This window comes from Phyllostomus hastatus, unplaced genomic scaffold (genome assembly GCF_019186645.2).
Source record: "Phyllostomus hastatus isolate PE091 unplaced genomic scaffold, TTU_PhHast_1.1 phas_contig_260, whole genome shotgun sequence".
NCBI classification, from domain to species: domain Eukaryota; kingdom Metazoa; phylum Chordata; class Mammalia; order Chiroptera; family Phyllostomidae; genus Phyllostomus; species Phyllostomus hastatus.
The window spans coordinates 1-13,116 of NW_025333815.1; the positions used below are offsets into that span (position 1 = coordinate 1).

General features: G+C 47.1%; 1 pseudogene; it reads right to left on the reverse strand.

Moving 5' to 3' along the window:
* Window positions 1-9,523: 9,523 nt before the first annotated feature.
* LOC123818209 lies at window positions 9,524-12,883 on the reverse strand (annotated as a pseudogene).
* Between the last annotated feature and the right edge of the window lie 233 nt (window positions 12,884-13,116).

Genomic DNA, 13,116 nt, shown 5'->3' on the forward strand with positions numbered 1-13,116 from the left:
AGTCACAGAATAAGGATACCTGGGGGACTCTTCCCTCTCCCTAAGAGGAGGGGTATTCTGACACTGCCCCACTTCCCTCCTCTCCTTGCAGGAAGCGGCCCCACCCACAGATCCCCTCCTCGGGGAGGCCCGAGTCCTGGTACCTGCTCTGAGCAGGGTCTCCTTCCCCTTCTCCAGGAGCTGGAGGAGCCAGCGCACGCACGTGTCCTCCAGGAAGACCCTCCGGCCCTCCGCCACAGGGACCCACACAACGTTGCTCCAGCTGATCTCCGCGGCTGTGGTCCAGGAGCGCAGGTCCTCACTTAGGGACGATGTAGTCCGTGCCATCGTAGGCGAACTGACTGAACCCGCGGAGGAAGCTCCCGTTTGAGCGCACGACGCAGCCGGTCGTTTCCTGCCAGGTGTGAGGCCCTGACCCCGCCCCGAGAAGTTAGCCCCTCCCCCCACGGGAAAATGGAGCGTCCCCCGCCTGTCCTTCGGGATGGGTGCGTCCCTGGAGCCCCAGGCGCACGTAGCTCGTGGCTCACCGTCCTCGCTCTGGTTGTAGTCGGCGCGCAGCCTGTTCAGGTTCTCCCGGGAGGTGTGTTGGTTGAGCTTGATTATCCGCGTCTGCTCCTCCCAAAAACGTGTATCCTCTTGCTCCTTCCAAGGCTGCTCCATCCAAGGCACCCGCGCCTGCAGCCTGGGCCTCGGTGTGTTGCTGTCGAACCCCAAGATGTCCGAGTCGTCCACGTAGCCGACGACTGTGTACCGGTACCCCTCGCTGCCCGGTCCGTGCACGGCGGTGTGGAAGTACGTCAGGGCTGTGGGGGCCTGGGGGCGGGGAGGACGCGTGTCCTGGGTTCGCGGTGGGGCCTGCGGGGGCGGGGCGCCCGGGGGACAGACAGGAGGGCAGCGGGTGAGAAGAGGGGACGGGGAAGCGGTAGGGTCAGTGGCGGGTGGGCGGATGCGCGAGTCCGTAGTCTGTGTCCTGTTCGGGCACAGGAGCGTGGTCTTCCCCCGGATCCCGGGCCCCCGCCGGCCCCGTCGCTCCTGGCCCACAGAGGGCGTTCCCTCCCGACCCCGCACTCACCCTCCCTGGTCTGGGTCAGGGCCAGGGTCCCTGAGAGCAGCAGGAGGGTTCGGGGCGCCATGGGCCTGACTGGAGCGTCAGAGGACAATGAGATCCTGTTCTCGCGGCGGGCGCTCATCCTGGATGATCTGCAGCCGGTTTCCACAGCCCACGTGAGTAAGGACGGGTGGCTGAAGCGTCACCTTATCCTAGCACCGGGATTGCGTCACTGCCTTGACTCCTCCTCAGGCACCCAGAACTTTCAGCTCCTCCCAGTAGGAGGGGCACGTCCAGTACTTCTGGGTTTTAAACAGGCAGTAAGAGAGCTCAGGGTGCTCGTTTATTTCTCTTCCTCAATCCGTTGAGCGTTTTCTGACCTCTCATCACATTCCACCCTTGTCAGGCAGATGATAGGCTTCTAATAAAGGACTCTTGCTCTCTGCACCCTAATAACACTTGAACTCGGTGTGATCACCTTCACCCTGCAGCTGTTACCCCCTTTACAGCATGAAGATAGTTGTGTTTCACTGACTGACCACCTGCTGATTCCTACGAGTGATTTACAGGAAACTCCTATTGATGGTGCTGCTTTAATTTGGTTACAGAGGGATATTATCTGAGAGATGAACAGGGACATTACTGAGAGGGACATGCAGTAACTTCCATGGTGGACATAATCGAGAGCTCTCATCCACTGGAAATGAAATCTGCCCAGCACGCTGAACTCACTGCTCTAACTCGGGCTTGTCACCTGGACGATGATCTAAGCAAACAACTGGAACAGGAACAGAATCAGAGAAATGGACATCACATGGAAGGTTTTCAGTGGGGAAAGGGAAGGGGAGGAATGGGGGGGGAGGTACAAGGAAGAAGAAGCATAATTGATGGGCATTAAATAGACAGGGGAGAGGTTAAGAATGGTATAGGAAACAGAGAATTCAAAGAACTGATATATACAATCCATGGACATAAATTAAGAGGGGAGAATGCTGGAGGGTTGGGGGGTGCAGGGCAGAGGGGGATAAAGGGGGGAAAACTGGGGAACTGTAAGAGCATAATCAATAAAAAACACTGTGAAACAAAACAAAAACAATCAAACAACAGCAGCAAAAAGGGTGAAGGGATTGAAAACTGGGACAAAACTCCTGAAGGACGCTTTTGCAAAAGGTCACAGCAATTTTAATATGCTTACATTTTGACAGAGAAATTTCTCTTTTACAAATTTATCTTAAGGAGATAATCATATATATATGTATTTTCTTATATTTTGGTTTTATAAAGGCAAAAGGATAGAATGTCTCTAAATGCTCCAGTAGAGCATTTAGAGAATCAGTAGAATGATGGTCACTGTGGACAGAGGATCTCAGGCAGTGACACCCGGGACCTACACAGAGGGTCAAGTGTAGTCTTCAGGGCAAACCCAGGAGGCACTCGATATGGGATCCTTTTTGGGGGAAAGGAGACTCAGAGAGGTTCATGAGTGGTGGAGCTGCAGTGAATGCAGGGTGTTTTCTCTCAGAGCCTTGATGACCCCCCCTTTCATTGGGTCATGGAACAGTTGTGGGCCTGTGGGGTTCTGCCTCAGGACAAGCCATGGTGTGGGGGTGTGTGGGCGCTTGATTTCCTCTGGATGAGATTTCACATCCTCAGTAGGCGATGTTTAAACTGTGTTTATTAAAGCTGGGGACAGTGACACTGAGGAAGGACTTAGGGTAGAGGAAGTAAGTGGGGAGAGCCTAGATGGGGCTGCTGTGGTTTCTGAAAATGTTACACAAAAACAGTGAGTCAAAGTGGTGCAGCTGTCAGCTCACTGGAGAGTGTGAGAAAAAGGGAGCCTTGAAGACAGGATGCGGGATCAGCCTGAGAAAAGCTGCCACTGCCTGCTGCTCCCTCTGGCTGATATTCTCAAGGGCACCTTAGAGCTCAGAAGGACAGAAGGAAGTTAGTGTCTGGCACAGGATGTGGTTACGCTCTGGAGGGAGCTGCCCCAGGTCTCTGTCTGGAGGGTTTTTGTTTCTCCCCTGTGGTCAAGAACCTTCAGCCTTACGGGAGGTTTTCAGCAGAACATTCACCAGATTTCCGGCATGTTTTTAATACACTGATGCATCAGAATGAGAGTATAGGAGCGTTTGGGATTATTCTTTGGTTGGCTCCACTGTTTTACTTTTATCTTAGGTCTGTCTGGCTCTAATGGGATTTCTTTCTTATTTGTCTCCCTGATTTCATCTGTCCTTGGGCTCATCTGCTGCAAATGGCATGAACTGGGTCTCTGTTGTTTATTTTCCCCAACCAGGGAGATTTAAGCTATGCATTCTCTGGTTAGGGAGGAGAGGTACAAATCATTTCTTCTCAAGTGTCCTTGCTTAGGGGACATAAGGTCTTTCAGTTCACCAGCTGGCTGTGTGTGGTTCAGACCATTTGGCTTTGCTTAATTTTCTTGCTTCAGTTTCCCCATCTCACTTCCCCAGGAATGTTTGTAACTCCCTACTATCTTGCCTCACTCTGACTCTGTACTCCTTGCAAGTGAACTTTTGCAATGTTCCAGAATGTTCTGTGATAGGAGGCTTGCTAGGCTCAGTTCAGGAGGACATCAATGGGACATCTCTGTGTCCTTGGCTATCCAAACTGGTCAAGTTCATCACCCAGCATGAGTTTCAAGGTCTTCACTGTCTCAGGATTAGTTAGAGTCTGGAGACAAAGTGGAGAGCAGGGATAGGACCCTGGCTCTGTGACTGTGGCACTGTGGTGGGGGAGATGGGTCATTAGCAGCAATCACACAGAGAAATGTAATTGTGACCGAGTGCTGTGAGGGAAAGTTCCTGATATCACGTAAGCAAATAACCAGGAGATCTATGGGTCCCCTTCCAGTTTTCTGAATATTATGTGAAAGACATAAAAGAATGGCATTTGAAATAGAATAAATATACACAATCATAGAACAGGGAAGATCACTTGGAAATTAAAAATATCATCATAGAAATGAATAATTTGGTAGGTGAACTGTAAGATTCAAGCTATACTTCTACTGAGTTGTACAAATGGAAAAGTGTGGGCAAGCTGGAGAAAAGACCTATTAGTCTGTCAGTCAAGGGATCCCAACAAGTTAATAATGACAGTTTAAATAGTGTGGAAAAATCAAAATAAAAATTATGATGAGTAGGAAATAATTTTAAAATTTTCCAAGAATATTTCTCAAAGTTCACAGATGAAAATGTACATTATTGAATGGGCTAATGAAATTCTCACTACAGCAGAGAAAACACACCCATGCTGTAACACATCACAATGGAATTTCAGAAAGAGGGTGGGAAAGACAATGAAAACTGCAAGAGGCAGCAAATATGAGCCTGGAGACTAGAAAACATTGTTACAGTGCCTTCCAATTTCTAAAGAAAAAAAAAATTCCAACACCAAGTTCTATACACACTCAAGATGTGAATAAGGGCTAGGATAACCTACAGTTTCTGCATGTTCTTAGAGTTTCAATAGTGAACTTATCACATTCTCTTTGGAAAATACTACCAGGTACTTCCGGCAAGATGGCGGAATAGGTGGACGCACCGTACCTCCTCGCACAAGCAAGATTAGAACAACAATAATTTATGGATAGAATAACACTCAGAACTGATAGAGGATTTATCTGAATGGAAGTCGGACAGCCAAGAAGTTCAAGTAGACCCGTACATCCAGACTGGTAGGAGACGACGAGCTGGGCAGGCGCGGGGCTGGCGCGGGTTGGCGGCGTGCGGAGGTCGGGGAAAATTTGGCGCGAAATCGGTGTGACAGCCATCCGGGGTGCAAGAACACAGCGGTGATCCCTGAGTACAGAAGCTGTGTCTGGCGGTCCCAGTGAGGCAGCGATTGTGGACCAGGGCAGAGCTCGCAGCCCAGGATCCCAGAGAAGGGTCTGAACCCAGGAGAACGGAACTAACGCCATTGTTCCCTCCCGCCCCTGCCCCCACATATAACATCACAATCTAGTGCCCGGGGAGCCCAGCCCTGGTGAACACCTAAGGCTCCGCCCCCCACCGTAACAAGAGCGACCAGGCCAGGAGAGAGAAAAAAAAAGGAGAGACAGGGAAAGCCATAAGACATGTTTCCAACAGAACAGATCAGTCCCCCAGGACTCATCCTTTTGAGCAACTAAGAAATAGCCAATCTATCAGATGCACAGTTCAAAACACTGGTTATCAGAAAGCTCACGGAACTGGTTGATTTTGGGCGCAATTTAGATGAAAGGATGCAGGTTACCATAAAAGAGATGCAGGAAGATACACGGAGGAGAGCCAATAGTGAAAGGAAGGAATCTGAGTCTCAAAACAATACAGTGGACCAGAAGGAAGATAGAATCAACCAAGTAGAAAAGCATGATGAAATAAGAATTCAAAAAAACGAGGAAAAGCTTAAGAGCATCCAGGACACCTTTAAACGTTCCAACATCCGAATTATAGGGGGTACCAGAATGGGAAGGGGAAAAGCAACAAATTGAGCACGCATTTGAACAAATAATAAAGGAGAACTTCCCCAATCTGGAAAAAGGGAACAGTCTTCCAAGAAATCCAAGAAGCTCAGAGAGCCCCAAAGAAGTTGGACCCAAGAAGAAACACACCAAGGCACATCATAATTACATTAGCCAAGGTAAAAACGAAGGAGAGAATCCTAGAAGCAGCAAGAGATAAGGGGACAGTCACCTACAAAGGAGTTCCCATCAGACTGTCAGCTGATTTCTCCAAAGAGAAAAGAAGGGGCAAGAAGGGGCTGGAAAGAAATATTCCAAGTCATGAAAGACAAGGACCTACATCCCAGATTGCTCTATCCAGCAAAGCTCTCATTTAGAATGGAAGGGCAGATAAAGTGCTTTTCAGATAAGGTCAAGTTAAAGGAGTTCATCATCACCAAGCCCTTATTTTATGAAATGCTAAAGGGACTTATCTAAGAAAAGAAGATAAAGAAAAGACATGTATAGTAAAAGGACAGCAAACTCACAATTATTAACAACCATACCTAAAGCAAAACCAAACGAAACTAAGTAAACAACTAGAATAGGAACAGAACCACAGAAATGGAGGGCACATGGAGGGCTAGCAGCAGGGTGTGGGAGGAGGAGAGAGGGGGAAAAGGTATAGAGAATAAGTAGCATAGAATGTAGGTTGAAAATAGATAGGGGAAGGGCAAGAATAGTACGGGAAATGTAGAAGCTAAAGAACTCATAAGTATGACACATGGACATGAACTAAAGGGGGGGGAACGTGGGTGGGAGAGGGGGGTACAGGGTAGAGGGGAGAGAAGGGGGGAATGGGACAACTGTAATAGCATAATCAATAAAATATATTAAAAAAAAAGAAAAATACTACCAGGTAAAGTGGGGAAAATCAGGAAGTAAACCAAACAAGGGGAACCCGTGGGATCCAGGTGACAGGGGAGCCAGAACAGGAGAGGCCAGGGCTGCCTGAGACAAATGAAAGGACACCCAGGGTGTCTGCCCAGCTCCAGGTGTGCAGGGACTCTGCCCACCTGTGGCAGGACTGAGGGCTGTGGACAGGTATCTGCAGAGAGGAAATGGGTTGAATATCTGATGTGTTCAAATATGTGCTCATGAAGATTGAGACTCTGGGGAGAGCAGTGGAATGAACATTTGAAACCTGATAGAACGATGCTGTGTCTGACATTGGACCAGATGCAATGAGCAACCACCCCCTACCCTAGTGCTGACCAATCAGCACTTAGGGAGACCTTTACCCTAAGTCCCTCAGTCCCCCATGCAACCTGTCCCCTAGAAGCAATCTGGGAGCCAGGTCTTAGAGGAACAACTCACCTGTGACCCTGGGTTTGGTGTGGCTTCCTTAAATAAACATCTTGTTTCCTTTTTTTTCTTTTTTGTTTTCCTCACCCAATGACATTTCACTTTCCTTGCTTTGAGAGAGAGGGAGAGAGAGAAACATTGATATGAGAGAGAAACATCAACAGGTTGCTTCCCCTGGATGCCCAGGCTAGGGATCGTACACTAAACTTATGGATGTGTCCTGACCAGGGCTCAAACCCACAGCATGCTGGTGCATGGGATGATGCACCAAATGAACCCAAGGCTGGCATATACTCTTTTGGTGAGGCATTTTTTCTAGAATATTGATCACTTTTTTATTGAGTTGTTTTCTTATTGTTGAGTTTGAGGATTCTCATGCATAGTATAAAACAAGTGATTAGCAAACATTTTCTCCCAGTCTGTGACCTGAGCTATTTTCACAAACATAACACCAACATTAATGCACAGGTAGATTTTCCTGGGAGGAGAAATGAGAAGTGACTCACTGTGACAGGTGTTTTTAGATGACTTTGGTGACTGAAGGAGCAGGGGGGACAATGTGACTCATTTAATTTTGTATATTCTTGAGAGTGTTTTTGAATTCTCTTGTATGTGCATGAAAAAATGTTTTCAAAGAACAAGTTACATAAAACCCCCTACACTTATAAAACTCCCTGACAGATCATCCCTCACATCACGATTTAAGATTTGGGTTCTGACCCTGTTCTCTGGGACCAACTGTTTCCTTAAATATTATTCCTGACAAAGGTGGCTAGATTGTGTGAGCAAAACCTCCCCCTGAAAATAATGAAAAATGCCATGTATAATACAAAAAGCAGTTTCTTAAAGCAACAGAGTGTTGAGGAGATATGAATGACCATGCCCCAGAAGAAAGGAGAGACCCAGCTTGGCCTGCACAGAGGGCAGCGCCCTGAGTGAGGAGTGGGGGGAAGGTGTGCAAGTTCATGGCCCAGAGCCCAGACATGGAGCCCAGCACTGTCGGCCCTGAGCTGAGCTCTTGACTTTCCTCCCCGTCTGCCTTCCCTTCTATACATGTAAACAATGCTTTTTAAATTAATTATATGTACGTAGATAATATGCAATTTATATGATGAATACATATTCCCTGTAAAAATTATAAAATGTTAAAACGTATAAATGAGAAATTATCACTAAAGTAAAGGTGTTTTTTCACCTCTGCACCCTAAGGCCCAATTTGATGATAATAAGAGTTTTCAGCAAAATAAGTCAAGATTACTGAACTATGTTTCTCTCTCTCATTCTCTCCCACTCTCATATCAGTAACCACATCCTCAGTGCGTAAGGTTAAGAAACAAAAACTGTTGCAGTGGACAACAGTTTTGCTCTGTTTGACCTCAGTGCCTTCCTGCACTTCCCCATTTAGTGGTTGTCTTCATGTTTCATTTTCTCCTGTGCTGATTTAATCTCATGTTGTTTTATGCAGTAACATGCTGTGCAGGCTTGCAGCCCAGGAGCAACAAACTGAACCCTGCAGTCCAGGTGAGCAGTAGGGAGACCATCCAGGTGTGAGTGCCTCTGTGCTATTTGCAGAACCACAACATCACACAACTACATGTTTCTCAGGGTGGATTACCTCCGTTAGGCGACGTATGAGTGATGTAGGTGCATCAAATAAACACACTGGGCACCTTACACTTACACAAGGTTGTCTGTCAATTCTATTTAACTTAAAAATAAAGTTCATGGTGGATATTGTGTACAACTCTGGCATTCAGTGAAGGATCACTGAACAGTGTAATTAGTAATATAAACACTGACACCCACAGATTAGATTGTCAAGAGTCATTTCCAACAGCTCATGACCCCAGGAGCTCTAGAATCCCTTACCATCTGCAGTGAGGGTCGAAAAGCAGGAGAACAGGAAGCCAACTAGGAGAGGTCTGCACCCACAGACAGCAGCGATGGGGGCTCTCTCACACAGTGACATAAAAAAGTGAAAATGGAATCAATCACATAGGATCTGCCATCACCATCAGGACAGTGTGGGTGGCTCTGGACTCTGGAGGGCATTGGTGGTGGCTGCGGGGGTGTGAATGTGCTGCAGCCTCTGGTGGTGTCTGTGCAGGAGAAGCACCAGGGAGATGCTGGGCCAGACTGTGAGGACAGTGTATGTGACACTGGAGATGGACCACATGATTTTGAAACATTAAAACCCAAGTGTGAACAGAACCCCATATCTAAATTTTGGTGTAAACTACAAATCCAAGCAACAGATCTATACATAGCAGGTCTGACCCTTTTCAATAGGAGTTTATTCATCTACTCAGCAAGTTCACAGAAGGTCAACCATGTCAAAAAACCTGCACGTGAAGAAGAAGCAATTCACTGGAACTACTTAGTTTTCTCTGTAACATGACAGCACATAGTAGAAATGTGTAATATAAAGATACAAAATAAGGGCTAAACAATTCATCTTCCACAGTTTTTATTTTCATCTAGGAAATAAAATCTTCACCCACTTGAAACAAATTATGTTTTTCTGTTGCAATAGAATACATAAACTCTCCTTTTTAATTTTGATTTTAGAGAGAGGGAAGGAGAGGGAGAGAGAGATACCGGTTGTCTCCTGTATGCACATGCCCTGACCAGGAATCAAACTGGCAATCTTTTGGTGGAGGGGCCCATGCTCCAACCCACTGAGCAACCTGGCCAGGGCACATCCCTGTTTGAACTACTTCTGTAGGTCTGGTTTCTCATCGCAGAGAAAATCATTCAGTCTGTTGGCTCATACACTTATTTTTATTTTGTCTACAACCTCCCTGACACATGCAGTTGATTTTTTTTAGAAAATAAAAAGGAGAACATTTGGTAATTGATGGGAATGCTCAGAACATATTTTTTGGGCAATTATACAAGGAAGTCCCCCCAAAACATCCATAACAGGACTTAATATGGGAAGTGAAATATCCCCATCATTTGTGTTTGGGATTCACAGCTGTCCCATGTTTTTCAGGGCGCTGGGTCAGCAGCGGAGGGGCTGGTGTCCATGGCTGTGCACACACAGGGCGCGTTTGTACCTGCTGTGCTCAGAGCCCCGTGGCCTTGCCCAGGTGCACCAGCTACGCTGGGACTGAACCCGGGATAAAGCGTCATGAAGCTCCCGTCATCCTTTGCTGGAATTCCAGCAGTGAAAAACGGATGGAGGGGCTCTGCCACAGAGATCGGGGGAGCATGTGAAAATGTGGGAGCCATCATCCACGTGATAAAAGGAAATGGTCCCCATTTCCAAGTCCAGGAAAACGCCACTGCGGTGTAAGCGGGGACTGACGATGAGAACTGTCACCGGCCTGGTGCTCGCCCGGGAGGTATCCTTCTCCCTGCAGCTCAGGATCCAGAAGCCACGTTCTGAAGAGAGGACGACCTCCTCCTGCTGAGGAACAGACTCCTTGCAGACGCCCAGGTTCCACTCTGTGCTGGTGCCCACGTCCACCTCCCAGTAGTGCCAGCCGGACGTGAGCCGCGGGGAGCCCAGCACACAGAGGGAGGCGCTGAACCTCTCAGGACAGACCCTGCGCTTCTGCTCCTCGTACACGCAGCGGACTCGCCGCAGGTCCTCGGAGATGTAGAGGTGGTTGTTGGCCGTGTCCACATCCAAGGTCACGTCCACTGTGGAATGAGAAATAATCTGTCAGCCCTGTCCCCACCCCTCGGGGCCACCCCAGGGGCCCACGTGACTCATTCACTTTCTTGTCTTCATCTCCACACCTTGGGTTTTCCTGGGGGAACTTCCTGGGTCCCCGATTACATCAGATTTTATGGACACAACTGGACGGTCATCATTGGAACTGGCCCTTGGTCATGACAGGTGTTCTCTCTACATTAAGCTCTTTGCTTGTTTGATTAAGGAGGTTTCTTCCCTTTAGTGTGGATTCTGCATGGAAAAAGAGACCATGACTGCTGCATGTTTTCAAAATTAGCATACAAATTATCACAGACTCTGTGCACACATACACCTGAACTAGGCATTTCAAAGGATGGAGAATATTCTACTTATTGCAGAGTAAAATTGACATCAAAGCTTTCAGTTTCCTCTCTCTCTCTCTATATATATATATATATAATTATATTAAAATTACATATACACATACATATAATATATTTATATGTAAATATATAAATCTGTACATATATTTATAAATATATGTGTATATATGTATTTTTTCTAAGAGTCCTGACATTATGATGCGTCGACACCTTAGTAGGAACCGGGACCGCAGCTCAAGGGGGCAGCGCCTGGAGGGGCCCGAACATGGAGCAGCGGACCCTGTGCAGAGGTGTCACCTCCCTCCATCTCTGATTTGGGCGCAGAGCTGGGAGTCTAAAGTGAGCCCTGGATGGGGTTGGCTCAGCCTTAGAAAGAAACCTTCCCAAATAAAGACTCCTCACTCCCTGTGCGTTTGCTCTCTCTCTCTTTTTTTTAATTTAAGTATTATTTTTTTAAAAATCCATCTCTGAGGATATATTTTTAATGATTTTGCACAGAGAGGAAAGGAAATGTTGGGAAGTAGAGACATCCATCCGTTGTCTCATGGGCGCCTCCTGGCGTGAATGGAGCCTGCAACCTTGTGGTGTCCAGGAACCACTCCAACCAACTGAGCCACCTCCAGGGCTCTTTAGTTTTTTAAACATTTCTTTTTATTTTTTTCACTTACAGTCTATGTAGAATACAAAATAATATTGAATGTAACTGTAGTTGCAAACATTTAAAAAAATCGATGTTTGCCAGATGGGAGGGGGTTTGGGGCATGAGGTAAAACAGAGGAAGAGATTGGGAAGTACAGATTGCCAGTGACAGAACAGGCCCAGGGTGGTAGTGAGAAGCACAGGGAACACAGTCAGTAATACTGGGGTAATGTGCAGGTCAGGCAGACATAGCAACTGCTTGTGTCTTTGAAGTGTTGGGCCATGGCCGCTGTCTGGGGGAATGGACACGCCCTTAGAACATCCTGAGTGACAAGGAGTGATGGGTCCTGGGACCCCACCCTGTTTCTATGAATAGCGCCCTGCACTCACCACTCCCAGGCATCAAGATGCAATCCAAGTGTACACAACAATAGCTCATGGCCTAGAATTTCTGATTTTAAAATGCTAGTTAGAATGAAGAGAAGATACATTCTGGGGCTGTAAGTTAGGGGGCGAGATGGTCTCTACTCTAGTTGTGAATTTTTTTTTCAATCCTCACCCAAGGACAGGTTTTTATTGGTTTTAGAGACAGAAGGAAGTGGAGGGAGGGAGAGAGAAACAAAGAGAGAGAGATCAGTTGCTTCTTGTGCATGCCCCGAGTGGAGCTCAACCCTCAGTAATACTGGATGATGATCAAACCAATGGAGCCACCTGGCCAGGGCTACCTGAGTATCTCCTGGGGCAGCCTCTAGCCTGGAGTGGCTATTGAGCCACTGGGATGGGGCTTATCCACACTGAACGGTGTTGAACATAAGATATACCCTCGAAGTTGAAGACATCACAGGATAGGAGAATATAAGCTACCTCCCAAAGAACTTCTGACATTGATGAGATGTTGAAATGCCTGCCTTTTGCCAGTTATAATGGAAAACTTGCTTTTTGTTTGTTTGTTTGTTTTTACTTTGTATATGTGGCTTCCAGAAAATGAGGTTAGCTCAGGCTGGGGAGTTCACTTGGTTAGAGCATTGTCTTGATACCCCAAGATTGAAGGTTCAATCCCTGGTCAGGGTCCAGACCAGAAAAAAAACAGTGAATTCATAAAGGAATTCACAACAAATCCATGCTTCTTTCTCCCTCACATCAGTAAGTTGAAAAAAAAAACCTAAAAAAAACACCCTAGTTGTCACTGGTTGTTTATGATGACATATCTGTGTGACTTTATATATCCAGTGGACAGCGGTGGTTGAGACGCGGAAATCCTACAACTGCCCCACCTGAGTGTGGCTGAGACCCACAGTAGAACCTGAGAGGCAGAGTAACTCAGTGGCAGTTACTCCTCTTACCACCTCGCAGGGTTCACCCATCTCGGATCTGACTCAGCATAAAGACGACCATGTTATTTCTGCCACCTGGTGTTACACATCTAAGTTCTGCCCACTGCTCCCATCAAAGGCAATTCGTACCTAGTTGTCCCCCCCATGCCTGGCACTGAGCTGGCCTCAGTCAGCACTTGCTGAACCTTTTGTAGAAACAGGAAAGTCAAAACCATGGACTCACCTCTGGTGCACTAGGTCCTCTTCTGGTCTCCAGCTGCTTC